This window comes from Apium graveolens, chromosome 8, assembly GCF_009905375.1.
Source record: "Apium graveolens cultivar Ventura chromosome 8, ASM990537v1, whole genome shotgun sequence".
In the NCBI taxonomy this organism is placed as follows: domain Eukaryota; kingdom Viridiplantae; phylum Streptophyta; class Magnoliopsida; order Apiales; family Apiaceae; genus Apium; species Apium graveolens.
Genome location: NC_133654.1, coordinates 245,094,619 through 245,118,216, shown reverse-complemented (window position 1 = coordinate 245,118,216; position 23,598 = coordinate 245,094,619). Strand labels below are relative to the sequence as shown.

Genomic DNA, 23,598 nt, shown 5'->3' with positions numbered 1-23,598 from the left:
ATTAAATAGAACTAAGCATAGTGAATGGGAAAGCAAGTGATTAAATAAGATAGGCTTGACACAAGTTCCATGCCTTGTATTTAATCGTGACATTGCAGGGTAGAAGGAATTGATTGTACGGTAACTACTCACTGAATAGGTTCTTGGTATTCTAAGCAGTGAATTCGTATTATCCGGATAGTCGCGATATGCTGAGAAGTATCCCTCACGATGTAGAATAAGTATGATTAATTAATTAATAATATTTAATGAATTAGAGAATCTATATAAATAATGATAAAATAGTTTTATTATTATTTATTTCTACTTCCGGCTTAATATTGAACCTACAGGGTCACACCATAAAAGAGAATGATTTAATGGTGGAGGAATTAATTAATAATGGCTGATAATTATTTATTTATGAAATAAATAATTAATTGGCAAATTTAATAATTGATTAAATGAGATTTAATTGATTATAAATTAATTATTCATCGTTTTTGGATCGCCATTAAAGACCTCCATCTTTCCATTAACGTAAAGCTTCTTAAGGTAAACATACTGAACTACGAATTAAATATTATTTTTCGCATGGATCCTGCAGAGGGTTTTGTTTTTTTTTAAGATTTAAATTTACGTTTTCTCTACGTTTATGTGCTAAAAACTCTTCACCTTCATGTGTAAATCAGTCTTCACAGAATGTAAGGTTTGAGGGTAGTACTCCTGAGGGGAGCTATCTAATTCGTCTCCAATTCAATTGGAGGTTCTTCTTCTAGGAACAACTCCCCTCAAAACCCTAGCAGAAATTGTATTAGCAATTGATGCTAGGATTACAATTGCCAATGATCCTGTCATAGAGGAGGCAAGTATAGCACATTTAAGTGACAGCGTGGTGCAAGACACACAAGGGTTTGAGACTGGTGTACATGACAAAAACCCAGTCAAATCCCCTCCAATTCAATTGGAGGTTCCCACCACATATGAGGAACAACAACTTGTCACCAACACAGAGAAATCTATGAGTCAAACTGTGACTTCTGTCACAGGTGGTTCTGACCCTCAACCCTCAACCTCAACAACCACACCTAATCTCCCAATGGCTCCAAGAAACTGAAGACCAACCTTTAACCATTGAAGATCTTGTAGTTGACCATATTAGAGGCCTTGCACAAATCTCAAAATAGTTGCTCACATCCAATATGTCAAATCTGGATTACCAAGCTATCATGCTCACCTACCAGACAGATGTTGAAGAAAATTAAGCAAAAATTGTTGATGAAGCTGGTCAAGATGCAAACTGTGATGCTTGACTAGATAAAGAATTTTCTGTTGAAATGGATATTGTGCTAGCTAAGTTCAGGGAAGAGTATATAACTATTTTTGGAAGCAATGCTAGATCTCTCACTCCTCAGAAAGTGTATGATGCCATCAATGATGTATACAAGGCTCAAATCAAGGCTTTCCACAACTATGGAAAAGCACTTCAAATCACATTGAATGGATATCAAGATAAAATAATGAAGATGGTGAGAAAAAAGATGGATCAAATCATTCCTTCTCAAACTGACATAAAAAACAAATTCATAACCTTTGCTGACCAGATGTCAAGGTATGATCTCAGTGGAATGGAAACACATATGAAAAATCTCAAGACCTCTTTTATGGCCCTGAATGAACAAGTTCAAAATCTTATCATTCATTCTAATAATACAAAACTGAAGCTGGATCAAATGCACGCTAGAAGATACACTCCTTCAGCCTGGGTCATGGATGAAATCAAGAAGGCTATTAAGGAAAATTTTGGTATTTCTACCTCCTCCTCATCTCAATCCTCATCCACACTGCAAGTTGAAGAATTGTAACATCAAGTCTCTTCTCTCAAATCTTCTAATGACTCACTAAGTGCCCAAGTTCAAGTTCTTACATCCTTGGTGTAGAGTCAACAAACATATATCAAAACCATGGTGGACTCTCACAAGCATCTCCAAATGCAGAATTCTGTTGCTTTGGGAGCCATCATAGGGAAGCTCAACATACCACTGCCCTTACTACCCGAAGAAATAAGGCCAGAATTACCAACTCCTCTACTCATGCCTGTCACCAAGACTAAGGGGGAGATTGAGGCTAGGATTCAACAATCCAGAAATGCTAAATCTAAGTCCAAAGAGCCTATTCAGGTTGGCCAAAGCTTTTCACAAACTTAACAAATTCAAGATGTAGGAAAAGAAAGACTTATCAAGGCTACAGAAGGACCAAATCAAGATCAAGAATTCGGTGAACTTCTTGCAGTCCTGAGGATGTCTCTTAAAAATAACTTCATCACATACAAAAGGGCATTAGCCAAGACTAACAACTCTATCAGGGAAGTAGTTGTGAATATTGAGGACTATCTACAGAAGAGGATTGTTGTTAATATCAATGATGGTGGTTTGGATAGATTCCTTCAAGTCTCTCTCTCAAATCTCGGAACTCTAAGGGCATCTGAGCTAGATGTTGTGATTGACAAAGTCCATGTAGTAATCACATAGGATACTCAGCTTCTTCATGAGCTTAGAGATGCACAGATAACAGCTTTTCCTGAAGCCTATCTATATCCAAGCAAGGGGTGTCCTACATCTGCTCACAAACCAAGAAAAACAAAATCTTCAATGTTCCCAAGAACTGTGTGAGAGGGAATATGAGGATGAACATGAATCTTCAATCTGATTTGAAGTATAAAAAGACCAAGAAAATTGAAGATGAGGAAATGATTAGGATTCTTGAAAGTTATCTGGTAAATGTTGAAACCATGTTTCCACCCACTCAGTTTAATCTACGAAATGACAAGGATGATGATGAGCAGAAGCATGATGAACAAAAATCTTCTGGCTCAAATCCAAGTCAATCATCAAGAGCAACTAGTAGCAAGGATAAGAAGCAGGATGAAAAGAAGAATGATGACAAGAAAAGAGGAGAAGAAAGGAGAAGCATGAAAAAGAAAGATGGCTCAGAACCTCATCAACAATCCCTATAAATCCAAATGACACAATCTCAACCTACCAAATCTCTTAGCTCAAACACTCAACCATCTATCACTTTAAAGCCAAAATTTCTGTACAAGCCAACTGCAAATTCATTTCTCAAAATCCCAATCACTACTACTAAAACCAGCTTGAAGAAAATCATAAACCTACCTTCATATAAACCTCCAATCAAGACACACTTTAAATTTGTTGGAAGAAAAGCAAAGCAACTGCCAGTTACTGAGAGATCATTATGGAACTGCTATAATCAAACTGACTTTCTCCCACTAAATTGGTGCTACACAGATGAAGAGTATTTTCAATAGCTGGCTAAAGAAATAGTTAGAGTCTGGGTTGTATCATATACAGAAGTCAAAATTTATTATGATGATGATTCTTTCACTCTACCGGGCAGCAATCTAATGGACACACTTTCAACCACAGAGTTTAAAAGAGTTATCAGTCTAATGAAGGATAAGGATACTATTACAAGATTCTAGAAAGCTGTGTATTGTGTATGGGTAAAAGAAAGAGATGAGAAAAATGCAAAGGCAAAAGATGAGAAGGAAGAAAGAGACAGGAAATATGATGAAGAACTGGAAAAAATGGAGAAAAGATCAAATGAGCACAAGGTAAAAGGGTTGAGTAGACTCTCCAGAGATGGACATTTTTTTAACATCAAGGTTGGCAGATTACCCAGGTTTAGGGCTGGTTATTTAAATGATTATTCATTAGATGAGTGGCTCAAACTTGTAGAAGCTTTAAGAGGAACTAAAATTTTCGAAAAAATGGAAGTGTTAGCGACTGTTAAAGATCTCATCAGAAAGGAGCCAGGCTATGAAGATTTCATGTCATGAATGTTCTTGTTAAAACTTCAATGACCATTTAAATGTCAAATGTTATATTTCTGTCAATTTGCATGTAAAGTCTAAATTGTTCATTATAGCTTGGGGTTAGTCTTGTTAATAGGCATGAATTTGTGATAAGCAATCTTCTCACAAATTGGGGGAGATTGTTGTGCAAGACATGCCTGTAATATAACAAGACTAAGTCAAATTGACAACCCTAAGTAAGTTGTATGGTAATCTATGTTTGCATTGTGTATTGTAACACTTAAGTCTGTAAAAATGTAAATAGACTAGACCGGAGTATTTTTTTGTAAACAGTCTCAAGCCTAAGAATAAGCTCTGGAAGAAGATCATAAAGATCATGCCTCAAAGAAAGTATGAAGAAGCTTGGAGTTGAATAAATCTATTTTGTGAAAAACATTCTAAGTCAAGAAGTCTACGAGTCACAGATTTTGTGTTATAGAGAAGTCATTCGAGAATCCAGAATGACTTATTGAGAAGTCAAGAAAAACTACTAGAGAACTGAGAGATATCGACAAGCAAAATTGAAGACATAAAGAATGGAGATATCGACAAGTCACTTCTTCACTAGAGAACTCAGATTTATCGATAAGCCAATTTATCACTAGAGAACTCAAAGTTATCGATAAGCCAATTTATCACTAGAGAACTCAGAGCTATCGATAAGCCAATATGTCACTAGAGAACTCAGAGTTATCGATAAACCAAAGTGAAGATATGAAGATGAGAGATCTCGACAAGCCAAATTCTCTTATAGTGAACTTAGAGACTTCGATAAGTCAAAACAACTATATAGTGATGAGAGATCTCGATGAGCCATTATACTTAACGAGATGTCAAGTTCTCTTTATACCAAACTGAAGATCTCGAGGGAAAACTCAAAGTACAAAGTGCAGACCAGTTAAATATCCAAGATTATCAATCAACAAAAATTCAATCAGTTGGATTGACAAGTCTACAAAAAGCAGCTTGAAGAGTACAAGATCAAAGGCCAAGATTAATTGGCAAAGTAAAGTCACAGGCGTGTAAGATTAGCAAAGATACACTAAGACAGAAATAGAAAGATTTGGTTATCCAAAAATAGGGTTTAGTACATGCTATTGCATACTATGGAATAACCAGTGTTTACTGTTCTATAAAGTAAACACTGGATGCTTTATTTTAAGAGTAACAATTTGATTAAAAATCTTATATTCTCTCAAGGAAGATGCTAAGCTGTTTATTAACAAAGAGCCTAGAAATTTTATATCAAGACATTATTTATTTTAATATAAAATTAAGTGAGTTTTGAAAGATTTGTGTTCACTATTTTTTATATATTTAATTTCAGTATTAACATATTTCACTACAAGGTTTAATTTACTTTGTTCACCACCATAAACAAATCAAAAGATGCAGAAAAACACAAAAACACATTCACCGCCCCTCTGTGTGTAATTCATTACCTAACAATATCATAATTCATATACAAATAAAAACAATTTTAAGAGTGTAATTACACGATGAATAAGAAAAAGTGCTCTTAGATTTTAACTGGATTGCGTTCAACAATGCTTCAAAGTTTAAGACCCTTCCTTTTTCTTTTCAACACCAACTAAGTTTATATCCCCTGCTTTTGATATTTCTAAACAATTAGATAGTAAATGAATTGCTCCTACTTTTATATTAGCATACTCTGCTTCTATGCTTGCGACTTTAGACCACCTTGCAATTCTATTTTTCTTAGATCTTCGTGCTGATAACATAATATAATAGCATAAGCTATATATATAAGATATAGAGAGAATAGAGAAAGTTAGAGAGAAGAGATCATCTTTTTATTCATATATTAAACTCATGTGCATATAATGATTTATATAGTCCAATGAATTAATAAGTTACATCAATGAAAAGCCAAAAGTTAAAATATATGAAAGGCCAAAAGTTGGAACATCCAAAAGTCAAGAAGTTTCTAGAGAGTCATACATATATTTCATAACATATACAAGTTCTCTTCAAATCTGTATATTTTCTCTTGTGCATATTTTCTCTTGGTATTAAAGCGGTTTGATCTCACCTCGCAATGATGAGTTTTTTTTATCACTGAATGTTGGTAACTTTGTTTAAGTTGAAGTCTTATACGTAACTAGTATTATTCACATGAAAAAAGTATGTAAGAAAATAGGATATTATACATAAGGTCTTACTCCAATGACCACCCAATTATTATGATATACGAGATCTAATCCTATTCACTCATTTCAATATATCATACTCATCTCTTACTGTTGATATAATATATAATATTTTAATATTTAGTTTTTATCATCTTTTATCTAATTCAACCACCCATCAGCCACCGTCACCTCCGACGAGCATCAATTTCGGCCACCATCACCTCTGACGACCAATAAAAAATCACCAACGGCAGAAATAAAATCACCACCGTCAAAATAAAAATCACCACCGAAAAGAGAAAATTCACCACCAAAAAATTAAAAATCACCGCCGGCAACAGAAAATCACCACAACTATCCACTGTTTCCGCCTAGCAGATGTAGCCACGAGCTTCATTCATCAACTCCGACCACTAACATCATAATAGAAATCACCTGATTTAAATATAAATCACCACAAATAAACTATGAACATCGCAACCCACTATCACGCCATGAAAAATCATTCGAAAATAAGAAAACTAAATTTAAACAAAAAATAATTATCCTCGACTCGCTAGAGCTTATTGTTGGCGGCGGTTGATTCCAGTGACGCCCAATATTTAGGGCTTTCCCCCATCATTTGACTCCAGTATAACAGATTCGTGCTCTCATGCCATTAAAAATATCAATAATTTTCAAATTTATAAACCACGATCTACCTTTATTTCGAAATTGCTCGAAACGAAGATTTTTTGGTGTTGAGAGATAGAAGATTGTAAGAGGATGAGTTTGGTTACTTGAAATTCTGATTAGGACATCAAAATTATATAAAACGAGACTTTGATTATTTAGAGAGAAAGATAGAGGAGGAGAGGGAGAGAGAAGCCGATAGAAATGGAGGAAAAGCATGGCGGAGGAGACATGGTGGGGCGGCGGCGGAAGTGGGCAGGGTTGGTGGTGATGGTTGTTTCTCTGGGAGGAGGGAGGAGAAATAAATTTGTCTACTATAGGAGTGGAAATGATATGATTGAAATGAATGGTCTAGATTAAAAGTACTTAAAAATATATATCGTCATGATTAAATTTTATATCTCACTATAATTGGGGTTCTCATTTGAGTTACTCTCTTGATATATATATATATATATATATATATATATATATATATATCTTATTTTCTACATTGACTTGCATGCAGTTGGTTAGTAGTTTTCATTTAGTGTGTATCGAAATTGAGATTTATTTAAACTTGTCATCTTATAATCTACATTAAAAAATATATAAATAATATATACAGATTATAATTGTACAAAATATCTTAATTCGTGTACACAAGTTTACAATGTTGCTATCTGCTAAGAACATAATATCAGAAGTCATCATAAGTAATATATGAGTAATAAGATAGGAATACATATTAAAGAACGTCTCATCGCATTAAAGCATTCAAGAGGTAATAAAATCTTTCATTTAATGACATTAAAGTCAAATCTATTTATCCGTAAAAAAGTCAAATCTATGTGCTTAACTCTACATAACAGTAGCACTATATAAGATCAAAGAGCATAACCAAAGAGACATCATCAACTGTATCTCCTGTTCAGAAGTAAAACAAGATGAAAACAACTTTAAGTTATTATGTACTCGTCACGCTCCTAGTAAGTGTGAGACTTTCCATCCAGGTCATTGACGATCGGGGTATGTAACTCATCTACACTTGTTTTCTAATATTCATTATTTTTTCTTGTAATTTTATAAATAAAATTCATAATATAATGTGTAGTCAGATACATTTGTATTTAAAACCCTTTTCATCAGAGTAAGGATGCAAGACATGTATTAAAATTTTAAATTGTTCAACAACGTAAATATATTGTTTTTTTATTTTTGAATAACTTTTCTCATACAATCTTTATTGAATTATATAATATATATAAAAGTATCCAAGTTTAGAATTTACGGTATATGATCTTTCTGAATTTTAGATTTATCGTACTATTTATATTTTTTTGTTTCTTGATTTGACAGATACACCTATGCCTAATGACAGTGGTACCATATGTTACAGTGTTAATCATTTTCCCAATTGTCTAAAAAATCCGGATAACTGTTGGGATCTGTGTTTCGACAAATTTTCTCATGGAGAATTGATAGATCAATACTGTGAAAATGATAACTTTTGTACATGTAAATATTTATGTTAAACAAAATTGTAAGTTTTTTTTAAATGAATAATTAATGCAAACATGTTGACATCGTGGAAATTTGATATGCATTATGTGCACTTATCTATTTAATCTTGATTATTTCAACAATACTTTTTCTTCATTTTTTTGACATGATACCATTTCTTCATATTATGTTGAAAATTCAAAAAATATAGAGAAAAAGTAATCGAAGTTAATACACTTAAGACTAGTGTCCTTCCACTTTAACTATTAAGGGCCCCGAGCTAGATTGCATAATGGACCGCAATTGCTTTTTCCTTTATAAAATAAAAATATAATATCTTACACATTCCCAATTAAAATATTAACTACGTCCTCGTAATATTTTGTTATATCTTGACCTATTTATTTACTAGTCCAATTAATTTGGTTCCTACAGGCTACAACCTACAAGACTCCCCAGCTTTTATTAACACTGCTTTTTTATATCATCTTTTATTGGCTCCTTGGTATCTTATTTTGTTCACTTTGTAGTGGACAATTTTTGTTTTTATAAAATTTGGATCATCAGTGAACAATTAGATTAGAGGATGTGGACAAAATCGTAGGCTGCGTACTAATAAATTTCCAAACGAATATGTGTGTAGGATTTTAGGAAATTTTGGGGTACTTGAGACTATGATTATTTTAGGACAAGAGAATGTGAACTAAGTTCGAACATTTTCTCATGATATAGTTTAATCCTAAAGAATAGTAACTAGCATGAAAAGCCGTGCGAAGCACGGGTCTTATTCAGTTATAAAATTTAAAATTCGGAGATGTTGCAGTGTGTGTGATGTTCTTGATTTGTGATACCTATGTTATATTTATCTACATAGTTATTTGGTTACCGATAAAATCATCCATGATTCAGGTATTTTTCAATTGCGCATTGAGTAGATTTGATATTTAATATTTGGCATGTGTAAGATTTATTCTACTTTTCTTTGTATTTAACTTGTTATAAATTATTGCATGCGATTGTGCACAATGTTCATAAAAAGTATAAACCGACTTTCTTGTATATCTTGTAAATGTTTGCGCCATTTACAGTTCATTAGGTATAAGAGTTACACTTATAGTATGTTAACTTAAATTGTAAAACTATTGATCGACAAATTGTAAAACTATTGATAGACAAATTCCTTACTTACGTAATTCTAAGTTTCAACCCTTGTTAGGAATCATGTGTATTTTTGATGATGAACAAAACATATAGCATAATATTTCATTAAGTAGGTGTAACTATTAACGACTAAATTATCATTATCTGATAGCCGTTGGTAGAGTAGCTTATATGTGATAAGAATTTGCAGCATTTTTCATGTAGATCTCAAATGATAGTCATTGTGGTAATTGTTCATTCCGTAGTCATCACTGACTCAATGGATAAGTAGAGTAGGATGGCTAATTGTAAATACTCGATGTCATGTAATTCTGATTCAATGAAGTGAGTCATCAATGGCTAAGGTGAACATAATTTCAATGGCTAATGAATTAGCCCATCAACAGCTAAGAAGATTACACTGTTGTTGGGTCCCAATGTGTTTGTAGAAGGGGGGTTGAATACAAACAGTACCAAATAATCGAATAAAATGCGGAATAAAAAATGTGAAACAAAATTCAAGTTAAATAAAAATATTATTAAACTTGAAATGTGTTACAACAACTGTATCGATTACAAGGTATTAATCTCAAATTAATTATCACAAATCTAGAATAAATTCGACATGAACTTTTTCTATTTTTGTAATAAAAAGATTCAAATGCTAAACGCAATTTGAGATTAAGTTCTAGGGATTTTAATCCGCTAGATTGATATACAAGAACAAGATAAAGATTTCTAGTGGATTAGATTTAACATTACAATCTAGAAATTATGATCTTTGAAATAAGCAGATGAAGATAAAATGTTTTGCTGCGGCTGCTGTCTCTTGTTCTTGAAATAATGATTGAGATTTTTTTAAAGAAAAGTCTTCTGCTTCTATTTATCAACAGCTGAGTTAATTGAATTGGAATGACAATCCTTTAAGCTTGTATGACTTTCGGTAGGACAATTGAATGAACTAGCAAGACAATCTGAATGAACTAGCAAGACAATCAGAATGAACTAGCAAGACAATCACCCTCCTAGAGTAACTTTCGGTGAGACAATCTAAAATGGCCTAGCATGACAATCGGTATGACAATCCTGATTGTCATGCTAGTTCATTTTCAATTGTCTTGCTGATTTAAAGCTTAAATTTAATCCAATTAAACTTCTGAAAATTCCTAAAATTCCTAGAATTAATTCAGAATTAATTAATCAATTAATTCAATTAATAAATAAATTATTCTTTGCAGATATAATTTATTTTCTTAATTAAATTAGATGAATTAATTAATTAATAGAGAATTAATTCTAGTCTTGAGCAGCAACCATTCTTCTGCAAATCTTCTGAAAATCACTGAAAAATATGAATCAATTCCACCACTTCAACGTTGACACTCGATGTACTGTCTGGTTCATGAGTGACTAACTTCCGTGACGTTTCTTCATGTCTTGACTCTGACACTTTGATTTTCTTCAGATTAAATCCTTGTAATTTAATGATACCCTGACGAGATCTCTGTCACTTGATTAAATCCACGATCTTGATTTATTATCACTGAGGCATGATCAACTTCTTGAACTTCTTCCAGTGAATTAACTCCTCAAGTCTGTAGATGAACATTGTCTCTGAATCCTTTGACAGATATTACTTTGCGAGATCTCTTTGACGGTCGATCCACTATTTACTTATTACATTCTTATTTGAGTTGAGTTGAATCCTCGAATATACAAATAGGTCTATGACATATGACTTACAATCTCCCCCTATTTGTTTGTTAGACAATAACACACAAATACCTAGAGGATAACTCAACTAACAAATAAGAAAAAGATATAAACAGAAATGCAAAGTAAATAGTAGAAAAGTTCTGGATGAGATTTAACATTTTCCAGATTCCAAGTAGATGTTCCTCTAGACTGAACATATCTTCAAGTAGTTCCATCTTCATTTGTACAACCACATTTCCTGTTGAGAAGCCCATATCTCTTGCTTCTCCCCCTATGAGAATCAACTGATTAAAGAAGATCACCTTCGTTTTACCACCTCTCCCGTACAATAGGATCCGCAGATAAAAACCAATGGTACTCCCCTAACAGCTTCTTCCCTTACTAGGAAATCACCTTGTGTTTACCACCTCTCCCGTACAATAGGATCCGTAGTTACAAACAACAATGGTGTGGTGTAGTGTACATGTAGGATCTTTTTCTTACTCCCTGCTATTTCTCCCCCTTAGTTGAGGAATCCTCCAAACTATTGCTTAAGCTTTTATCTCCCCCTTAAAGAAGGAATGTATGCCGTCGTCTGAAGGAGTTCTCATATTTCACTTGGTTGGAAAAGAAATAACAAGTAGTTTCTTTTTCTTCCTCACTGTGAGTGTGTGATCCTGTTTAGTGTACCTCACATGTGTTTCACTCTTCTCTCCACTCGTGTTTACACTCATTCTCACAAGTGTATCACTCTTCTCTCATAGCTCCATAATCCAGCTGTACCTGCAAGGAAAATCACCTTAGCCATCCTTAAGGAGGTCACAGGTGGTGCAATGGGAGTTCACAAATCCCCATCCTTGTTAAACTCGTCAGATAAATCTGAGTCATAATCTACAAGTTGCTAGTTTCCCTTTTAGGGTTCCAGATTTGAATTCTGGGAAGGTAAACAATGATCCAAAGAATTTAGCATAAAGATCAAAGTTCCCTTCTAATGTCTGTGAAGACATTTCCTTGTGACTTATCAGGTAATATCTGAATCATTGTCAACAAGTTGCCGATCTGCACCTATGTCAGATCCACTATCCGCAGATGCATCCAGGGGATTTAAGCCTGGGGAGGTAGACACTGACCACTGACATATGGCTTTTGGATCAGTATCCTCTCCTAACACCTGTAAAGGCAATTGGTCCACTAACGAACCTTGAACAATCGAATCTGACCTTAAAATGGTCGAAACTCTTGTTTCCGTCAACTCATCCTTTGTGTGTGTAACCTCTCCTTGTGCATCAATAATTGATTATGTTTGAAGTGGTGACACTACATCGGATACCTTGGCCGACAGGCAAAATTCAATAGACGCACCCTGTTGAGAGAATGAATCTAGTAACTGTTTTTGTGCCTTTTCAGTCATTACATCTTTTTGAGAAGATGTATGGGGGCTAGCAGTTGTCTCGGTTTAAATACTACTCATCTATGTAGGAGACAGAGCTACTGGGTTGACTACAGAACCTTCCTTATGTGGTGCACTAGGCACTATCTCCCTCACGCTCATTCATACTACATTTAGTGGTAAGAGAGTGTTGGTTGGTTCTGTTTTTGTGTTTGTCTTTACAGTCTGGGATAAACGTTGTGGGTTTTCAACCTCATGACTGTCAATGAAAGAAAGTCATTGGAGACTGAACCTGTAACACAGAACATATGGTAATAGAGAGAAAATGATTTACAATAGTGATTTCAAAAGATTTTACATGAAATAAGAAATCACTAATGTAGAAAGAAGTTTGATTTTTGTTTTTCAATATGAATGAGTTTTTGATAAAACATTGATCACTTAGGGTAAAATCTAAGTAATTCTCATTCATGTCAAAAGCTTACAAATATCTGCAACATAATGTTAACAAGATATCATTGACCGATACTTGTCAAGTACTTTATATACTAATTGTTATGTTGCATAATTAATATACCACTGCACATATAAAACAATATGATTGTGCTTAGTGATAAAATAGTTATAAATATGACGACTCTACTAGTTCATATAAAATTATAACTTCTGTTAGAGTGCCATACCATGTCGTTGACGATTGCTTGAGCAGTATACTAGTTCATACCAACCTGAATTGAGATTGTGAAGAAGAGATTGCATAGTCCAATAGATCTGCAACTGCAAATTCCATGAACTGTGGTGCACTGACTTCCTCTTTTGACTCACCAATCAGGAGTACACTTGTACACATCTTACTAGAGTACAATTCCAAGTGTAATGTGCAGCAGGTGTCTGATATGTCGTAATATTCTCAAGTCTCATCACTGGTGCTATATGTTAGATACTGCTTCCTGATAATAACCTAGCACAATATACAAAATTACAATGATAACATTCCCAGCTTGCAAACAGCCATATCCCTCAGATAAACCTTTGCTGTTATCTCCAAAGGTAACCATGGGGCCAGCTTTCTCAATCCACATTTGATAGCAGGGCTCTATCTCCGGTCATATGTCTTGATGATCCACTGTCAAGAATCCACACTACCGGTTACACCTGTTTAATGCCCTGCACTACAAATGGATTAGACCTTCTTCGGAACCCAAACTTGGTTGGGCCCGGCATACTTGTAGAACTGTCCTTTGTCAGGCAAAACAACATTTTTAATTTTAATTGCCTCAACTTTCTCAATGACTGAACATTTGACCTTGTAAACAGCGTTAACAAATTTCTGTTTAAGCTTAGGCACAAATGTCTCCTTTCTAGCCTTAGAAGGACTAGCAGTCTTAGACCTATCATGCTTCTTGTTATTCACATGCTGACGAGGAGTAGTCTTATCATTAGACACATGCTTACCATTAAAATAAGCATACATCATATTAAAAGCACAAGACATACAATTAGCAACACCACATGCTTTATGAGAGTGATTAACAGCAGGCAATTTATGCATGGTAGACATGGCATTATTGTTATCCAACTCATGTGTGTCTGAGTTAGTCTCAGTTGCTTTCACAACTTTGACTGGAACTTTCGACTCACTTGACTTGGAAACAATCTTCTCATTAGCATGATCCTCAGAACGTATTTCTTCTTGAATAACAGAAGAGGTCGCATCAAATGGTTCAGCAATTGATGCTTTATAGAGGGGTTCATCAACACCCTTAAGCACATGTGGTACTTCCCTCCCTTTAGCACAGACATGAGGAAGGGAGTTTATGCCTAATTCTCCAATAGCAGCATTGTAATCATAACCTATTCCAGATGTTTGATTAATAGCATGCTTACTGTAGAACTCTTTAGCCTTCGTACAAGAATTGAAGTAGGCTCTAACCTTAGTCTCAAGACCGGTGATCTTGTCTTTGAGAATAGTTTCGAGTTTTCTATAACAGTCAACTCTATTCTCTAGAAAAGATACCTGTTCTTTTAATTTGTCTTGATTAATGTGCACAAGTCTTAATTCATTGACCTCTTTCTCAAGGTCTGTGATCTGTAAACTTAACAGTTCATTATCATGACGTGCACAATCTAAGTTACCTCTTAGATGATAAACCATTTCAGCATCAGAAAGTTTTACCTCTATTCTTGACGATGAAGCTTTTCCATCAATAGCCATAAGAGCAAGATTTCCTTCATCTTCATCTTCACTGTCAGTATCATCCCAGCTTCTTCCCTTTGCCAGATAAGCCCTTTCAGAGTTCTTTCTTACTTGCTTTGGCTTCCTACATTCTGTGGCAAAGTGTCCCAACTCATTGCAGTTATAGCATCTAATGGTGCTTCGATCAACCATCCCTGTTTTGTACCCACCACTGCTGGTGTTAGAGGATGAAGATCCACCTTTCTGGAATTTGTTGTAGTTGGACTTGTACTTAAGCTTGGGATTCCTCCTGAATCTGACATGGGAGAATCTCTTGACAATTTGGGCCATTGATTCATCTTCCAATTGCTCCAGCTCTTCCAAGGAATAAAAATCATCACTTGATTGATTTGTAGTAGGAGGATCATATTCTGCTACTAACTCATTTTCCTCACCCTTGGAAAACTGTACCATTCTTTCTAACTGTTGAGATTGTTGTTGTTGTTGACCTTCAGCTACAAGTGCAGTAGATGTGCTGACCATTCTATCCTTCCCGTAGACTTCCTTCTGTTGAATCTGCTCCAACTCATAAGTTTTTAACACTCCATAGAGCCTGTCCAAAGAAATCTCACTCAGATCTCTAGCTTCTCTAATGGCAGTGATTCTATGTTCAAGATGAGCTGGCAGTGTTAAAAGGAACTTTTTGTTGACCTCCCTGATTGAATAATACTTTCCATTGATGTTCAGGTTGTTGATCAACGCATTGTACCTCTCAAACACTTCAGTAATTCCTTCTCCTGGATTTGATTTGAAATGTTCATATTCAGAGGTTAGGATTTCCAACTTGTTCTCCCTAACTTCCTCTGTGCCTTCATTAATTACCTCAATAGTTTCCCACATGTGTTTGGAATTTTTACAGTTCATCACATGTCTGTTCATCAAGGGATCAAGGGAATCAATTAATATTAATTGAAGGCTGGCATCCAAGGAGGCTTCTTCCTTCTCAGCAGGAGTAAAATCTTCAGGCTCTTTTGGATAGGTTCTAGCTTCAGTAGTCACCACACCATCTATTATTACCTCCGGTTCAATAACCATCGGAGTTTTTATACCCTTCTTTAACAAGTTTGAATATTTGGGATTTGCAACTTGTAAAAATAATAGCATCTTCTTCTTCCACATGATATAATTCTCTTTATCAAATTGTGGAATTTTAACGGTTCCAACTTTATGTGAAGTCATTATGAATTTTTGAATAAATAAAAATTCAAGGAGTTGAAAAATCACAAAAGTCTAGGATCTTGATTTGTTCGTTAATCAGAAGGCTCTGATACCAATTGTTGGGTCCCAATGTGTTTGTAGAAGGGGGGTTGAATACAAACAGTACCAAATAATCGAATAAAATGCGGAATAAAAAATGTGAAACAAAATTCAAGTTAAATAAAAATATTATTAAACTTGAAATGTGTTACAACAACTGTATCGATTACAAGGTATTAATCTCAAATTAATTATCACAAATCTAGAATAAATTCGACATGAACTTTTTCTATTTTTGTAATAAAAAGATTCAAATGCTAAACGCAATTTGAGATTAAGTTCTAGGGATTTTAATCCGCTAGATTGATATACAAGAACAAGATAAAGATTTCTAGTGGATTAGATTTAACATTACAATCTAGAAATTATGATCTTTGAAATAAGCAGATGAAGATAAAATGTTTTGCTGCGGCTGCTGTCTCTTGTTCTTGAAATAATGATTGAGATTTTTTTAAAGAAAAGTCTTCTGCTTCTATTTATCAACAGCTGAGTTAATTGAATTGGAATGACAATCCTTTAAGCTTGTATGACTTTCGGTAGGACAATTGAATGAACTAGCAAGACAATCTGAATGAACTAGCAAGACAATCAGAATGAACTAGCAAGACAATCACCCTCCTAGAGTAACTTTCGGTGAGACAATCTAAAATGGCCTAGCATGACAATCGGTATGACAATCCTGATTGTCATGCTAGTTCATTTTCAATTGTCTTGCTGATTTAAAGCTTAAATTTAATCCAATTAAACTTCTGAAAATTCCTAAAATTCCTAGAATTAATTCAGAATTAATTAATCAATTAATTCAATTAATAAATAAATTATTCTTTGCAGATATAATTTATTTTCTTAATTAAATTAGATGAATTAATTAATTAATAGAGAATTAATTCTAGTCTTGAGCAGCAACCATTCTTCTGCAAATCTTCTGAAAATCACTGAAAAATATGAATCAATTCCACCACTTCAACGTTGACACTCGATGTACTGTCTGGTTCATGAGTGACTAACTTCCGTGACGTTTCTTCATGTCTTGACTCTGACACTTTGATTTTCTTCAGATTAAATCCTTGTAATTTAATGATACCCTGACGAGATCTCTGTCACTTGATTAAATCCACGATCTTGATTTATTATCACTGAGGCATGATCAACTTCTTGAACTTCTTCCAGTGAATTAACTCCTCAAGTCTGTAGATGAACATTGTCTCTGAATCCTTTGACAGATATTACTTTGCGAGATCTCTTTGACGGTCGATCCACTATTTACTTATTACATTCTTATTTGAGTTGAGTTGAATCCTCGAATATACAAATAGGTCTATGACATATGACTTACAACTGTCAATGGCTAATGTAGCAAGTCCTAATTAACAATGACTTGACAGAGCACATATATCATATCTGACAGACCACATAGGTTGAGAGAAGATCTCAGTTTGAAAATGGGATCAAAGACAAAACTTGCATGTGATATTGGATAATAAAGAAGAAGAAACATTTTATTTCCATGCATGATAAATTGGAGGGATATTCAAAGCAATATATCAAGATACAATCTAGGCCTCATTTGTCAAGCATGACGGAAAAGAGAATCAAGAAGTACTCTTGCTGGACCTCGAAGTCTGTGTTATGTGTTATAAACCGAGTAGGAGTAGTATATTCTCTAAGAAATAAGAATATAGAATTTTCAATAGAGCTTAGTCAAGAGCATTATATCTTAGAAAAAACTGTAAATCGCAACTGTGAAATTCTTATAATTTGCATAAATTATTTATTCAAGATATAATTCAGGTAGCAAGTCTCAAACAAACCACCTAAAATTTGTATGTCTTGTGTTCTTAGTTTAGTTTAGTAATTTTTCAAGTTTAAAAGTTGAAAATTGTAATTTGTATTCAACCCCCTTTCTACAAATTACTCTAGTATTGATTATTGGTACATATCAATTGGTATCAGAGCAAGCCCTCGACTTACAGAGGGTTTAAAGATCTTGAAGCTATACAATCAAACATGGGTAAGAAGGATATTGATGTAAAGATTTCATTCCTTGACGAAGAATTTTACTATCACTGACACTACGCCATAAGTGCACATAGGAAACCCTAACGATACAGTTGCATAAGGCCTAAATGGTGTTGCATAAGGTAATAGACAACACCATACGAGGGTTGCCAATATGGACGTGGCCGTAGACGCCTAATGCAACACTTTCTGCAATACTAGAAAGTATTGCATTATGCCTCTTTTGTAACACTAATGGCATACAATATCAACAACACCTGATGTTGCATAAGAAATAAGCCACATCACCCTAGAGTCCTACGTGGCAAGTGACACATCACTTTTCCAGATCAACAATGGTCCCTACCTTACCACATCAGCAGGGGTCCCACTTGCCACATCAGTAGGGGCCCCATTTTTTGCCACGTCGGTAGTGGGCCCCACATTTGCCACGTCAATAGTGGGCCCCACAATATGTAATGCAACATTGGTTTTTTTAATATGCAACACCAATTGTAGTCAATTGTAACACCATTATTGTCATTTGCAACATCATTTTTCATTATATGTAGTCAAATGCAACACTTTATAAATAAAATACTGGACATCATTGTTCTATTTTTACATGATTTCGGCCAAACAAGGCTTTCAACAGTCAACCCAACAAGCACCTAAAAAATTTTAAAAATTTACTTTACTAAACTAAACTAAATGAGGTACATACACCCAATTCTAACTTCCAAAGTACATAAAACCTAACTTCAAAAGAAAAAATATTAAAATACTAGTTAATGCTAATACTATAAGCGACCACCAAAGTGGTAAGATCCCTAATTTACTGGACGATACCAAAAATTCAAGTTTTCCATTATCTACCATTTTCAGTTTTTCGTGACATATTAAAACCTTGTTATAGTTATCTGTTATAGCAAACTACCAGAGAAGGGACTAAAGTAACGTTAGCTTCAAGTCCAGAAAGAGGGTAAAATTTCTTGACTTCATCCATTTAAATGATATGTCAAATAAGAATGTGAGGAAATTCAAATTACACAACAACACATACCGGAGGAAGTAGAGACTATATAAACTTGAAAAATCAATTTAACATACACATATCAGAGTACATGGAGTAGGACAATACTAAAATAACCGGAAATGAATCACCTCCTGAGAAGTGATAAAAAGTAGATTAGCATTCAACATTTTAAGTGATAAACAATTCAGAACCACAATTCACTGATGTGTTAAAGCGGCTTAATCAAACAATTCACAAAATAGATAACTAAGCTTATCAGGTTCAAAAACTGTACAGATTCCAAAACTGTTTGTCATGACTGGTGGACTGCTTTAATTCAATCGTGCTTAAAGTATAATTACATTGAGAAGCCATAAGCCTATTCACCACTTCATCAAGTGAAGTAAACAATTTATATCAGTTAATAACAATATCTTTATCAAAAAGTTGAAGTTGATTTTATTTTTTAGAGAGCTAAAATATTAAGTTGTGACTTTTAACTATAAACAACTTAAAATACTAACCTTTTTCAAGTACAAAAATACCAAAATATAAATAAAATGAACATATACATAGCTAATCATGAGCGAAACAGAGGAACTAAAGCTCTGGAAGCCTTTAACAAACAGCGGAACTAAACCTGTAATAGTAATCCTATCTTTCAGTAAATAAGACAGAAGTGTACAAGTAAACAACATAAGCTGGCTACCCCTTCATTTCCATCAATCTTAAACTTAGTTTTCTCCGGGACAAATCCATATATCGACTGAATCATAAAGGATCACCAGAGGCAAATCCATATATTGGCTGAGTTATATATCACTAGAAGTCGGATAAAAACCATCCAAAGAAAATCAAGAAAGTTTTTTAAGATTAGGTACATATTTCTAAAATATTACCTCAACATTTATTTCTCAATTTAAGTGCAATATCAATGTCATCTGTCATCAATGTTGTTATTCTTGAGTGGTGCATACATTTAATCGCCTCCTGTAGTTCCAATTGAATTGGAAAATGAGCTTTACACTTTTTAATTAATAGAATACTTATTACCGATTCCACATAATTGGGTCAAAGATAATCAATTGATTGACATAGTAATAAGTCCTACAAGGGTCTTAAATCTTGGTTAGAGTCTCCACATCTTATGGTTGTGTAGTTGTTGGTACTGCATTATCTGCTATTATTTCCTCAGTGCTCTTATCAAATGAGAATGAGTCATGATCTATTGTACACCTCTTTACATTGGTGAGATCCACATTGTTTTCTTCGAAGAAGCCTATGAATTCCTTAAATTTTTCTTCTGTTAGGTGGTAGTGCCCGCTATAAGGTCATATCGCCTGCATATGCAAAGCAACAAATAAGCTTTAGATCAGACCAATAACATGACTTCTGGATGCGAATAATTATAAACAATGGTAAAATTAAGTACCTCAAGAACACCACCATGAGCAACTAATCTTCCAGCATCCATAGTAGCTCCACCGGAAAGAAAACTAGAAAGCTGAAATTCGCCTTTCTTCTTCTTTCCCACGTACAAATTCCTCAACGTGCTAAGAACAAATATCCACTTTGAACCCTAAACTGTCTCCAAAAATATTCCACTTCATCTGTACAAAAGCTTTCCGTTTTCTACAATCACTTCATATGCCTCCCTTTCATCCTGTTTCAGAAATTAAAATTATTAGCAACATTTAAACCACGACACATTCAAATATACTCTATAAGCAAATTATTATATGATCCATAACTTACTAGTCCCAGATATTTGATGCATTGACGTTTTAGCTTGCTTCTCGGACCTTCAAATATACGTCTTTGCCATCACCAACATCCAACCTTCATTTTTCAAAAGTAAATATTTAGTCATAGGTCATTAAGAAAATATCCACATAAAAAGATCCATGCTAATCTGTTCGGCGAAGTATGTCACCAAGCACAGACACTAATCGAGTTACTCACCAGTAGAAGAAAGGTTGAACACCTTCACTTGCAAACCAGACATCACAGTACATGTTAAATTGTGTCCATAGCGATGTCGTGTATCAATATATAAGCATTTAACAAATAGATTGTTAGTGCAGTACTACAATCAAAAGAAGATAAAACTTATAGCTTCAAGCCAATGTTGTAGAGCTAACTTTTGAGCTTTTTCACTCTTGCTTAATCCCTTCCCGACTTGCAATCACAATTATGTTAATATTAAAATCCAAAAAATTATGTAGACATTGGAATGGACAACTCTGTAAGAATGAAGCAAGATATTACTTTGGAAGCTCTTTATCTAGCCCTAGCCCATCTAGAAATTGCACTTTATTATTTTTCACATCAAATTATGACACCGAGCTCCGCCTGAGAGCTGCAAAATCTAATGCCTTCCACCTATAAAAAGAACAGAACCAAAAAACCATTAATCAAGTTGAAAAGTCAAATAAAAGCAGAAAAAATGTTTATGCAGCTAATAGATCATTCTCATTAAGTAAGTAAACAACAACATATAATGCAGTACCAACAACTGCACAACCACAAGATGTGGCGAGTCTAACGAAGATTCCACATAATTCAATCAATTATCTCTTACCCAATTGATTTTAAAGCCCGTTACAACTAATTTAACCACCATCTGCTATAAAAATTCATTAAGGCATTTCATCAAATAGTTGGTGACATTCAAGAAAACACAAACTTAACCCTCAATACAAAAAGGGGTTTGGAATCGTATGAGATGATGGGACTTTCTGAGGTAAATGGAGTGGAATGCAACCACAGCAGAAGGAACACAACAAATGGAATCCGATTAAATTATCTCAAGCAAGCAGTAACCATTATGTTGTTGGCAACAGAGATGAAAGTCATGTTTTGCCCATGTTTGGTACCTGCTCACAGAAAAAACAGAAAGAATCGGTGAGTACCGAGTAGACCTGGCAAAATGGGTCTGGATCCGAAGAACCGAACCGAAATTCATGAAACCGAGATCCGATCCGAGATCCGAATCATACAATCCGATAATTATTCGAAATCCGATTTAAACCGATCAGAAAAATACCTGAACCGAAAATTTAACCGAAAATGATCCGAAATACAAGATCCGATTATAATTTGGAACCGATTAAAACCGAATAATATAATACTCGAACCGAATATGATCCGAAATATGCAAAATTTATACTTTAAACAATTTTATATTTATGATAATATGCTTATTTAATCATATTCTTTTGTAAAAGTACATTATATTATATTAAAAATACTAAATAAATAAAAAATAAATTTTTTAAATCTCAAAAATTGAAAAAATAAATAAGTTAGGATCCGAAAATATCCGAACTGAATTTAATCCGAACAGAATTTTGTCCGATTTTGATCTGAATTTTATCTGATTTTAATCCAAATTAGACCTGATCTGAATCAAATCCGATCCGATCCGAATGGTCTTCAAATATATCATAATCCGAAAGTAGATCCGATCCGAAATGGATCCGATCCAAAACCGAACCGGTTATCCGAATTGTCATGTCTAGTACCGAGAGAGGGAGGTGTAATTTGGGGGACAAGAGAGTACGTCGAGAGAGAGATGGGGGAGTGATAAGGCTGAGAGAGATTAGGTGTAGAAAGAATTTAAGTTAGTGAAATTTTGATTGGAGGGAAATTGGCCGCCCATTTTTTTGGACGAAAATGAGCCCAATTTTCACACCCGCTAGTCTTATTATTATTAAACAAATTTTAGGAGTATACGTCAAACTTTAAAATTAAGAAATTAGTATCATTATTAAAAAATTTGGTTAAATATATATTTTTTTTAATTTTGAAAAAATCACATTGTATAAATTTGAATTTTTTCAAAACAATTACACGAAAATAATATCAATAAAAATAAATCTGAATTTTAAAAAAATATTAAAAATCACTGAAATCAATAGGTATTAACATCCGTACATCTAGATAGTCGAACAAGAATTTTTAAAAAATTAGAACCACCATTTGGAACAAGACTAGTAATGGGAACCCGTTTTAAAAAACTTTATACTTATTTAAAATTAACATCATTCGTACGGTTGGATCGTCGAAAAAGAATTTTTAATAAAGAATCACCACCCAGGAAAAGACTTGGTAACAGGAACCCGTGTTCACCGTAATTTGACTATTATAAAAACACATGATATAAAATGTAATTTCTTTTAAAAAAAAATTAAACATCTATAAAATTAGTAGGTAACATCATCCGTACGGTTGGACAGTCGAACAAGAATTTAAAAAAATAGAATTACCACCCGATACAAGACTTGGTAACAGGAACCCGTGTTGACCGTAATTTGACAATTATAAAAACACACGATATAAAAATCTAAAATTTTTAAAAAATTTATATATCTCTAAAATTAATAGGTAATATCATTTGTACGGTTGGGTCATCGAACAAGAATTTTTAAAAAATAGAATCACCACCTGGTACAAGACTCGGTAACAGTAACCCGTATTGACCGTAATTTGACTATTATAAAAAGACACGATATAAAATCTATTTTTTAAAAAATATTTAAACATCTCTAAAATTAGTAGGTAACATCATTCGTATAGTTGGATCGTCGAACAAGAAATTTTAAAAAATATAATCACCACCCGGTACAAGACTTGGTAACAGGAATCCGTGTTGACCGTGATTTGACTATTATAAAAACACACGATATAAATCTATTTTTTTTA

At 33.9% G+C, this 23,598-nt stretch overlaps 1 pseudogene; it reads right to left on the bottom strand.

Moving 5' to 3' along the window:
* Positions 1–19,896: 19,896 nt before the first annotated feature.
* Positions 19,897–22,409, bottom strand: LOC141680537 (IQ domain-containing protein IQM1-like; annotated as a pseudogene).
* Between the last annotated feature and the right edge of the window lie 1,189 nt (positions 22,410–23,598).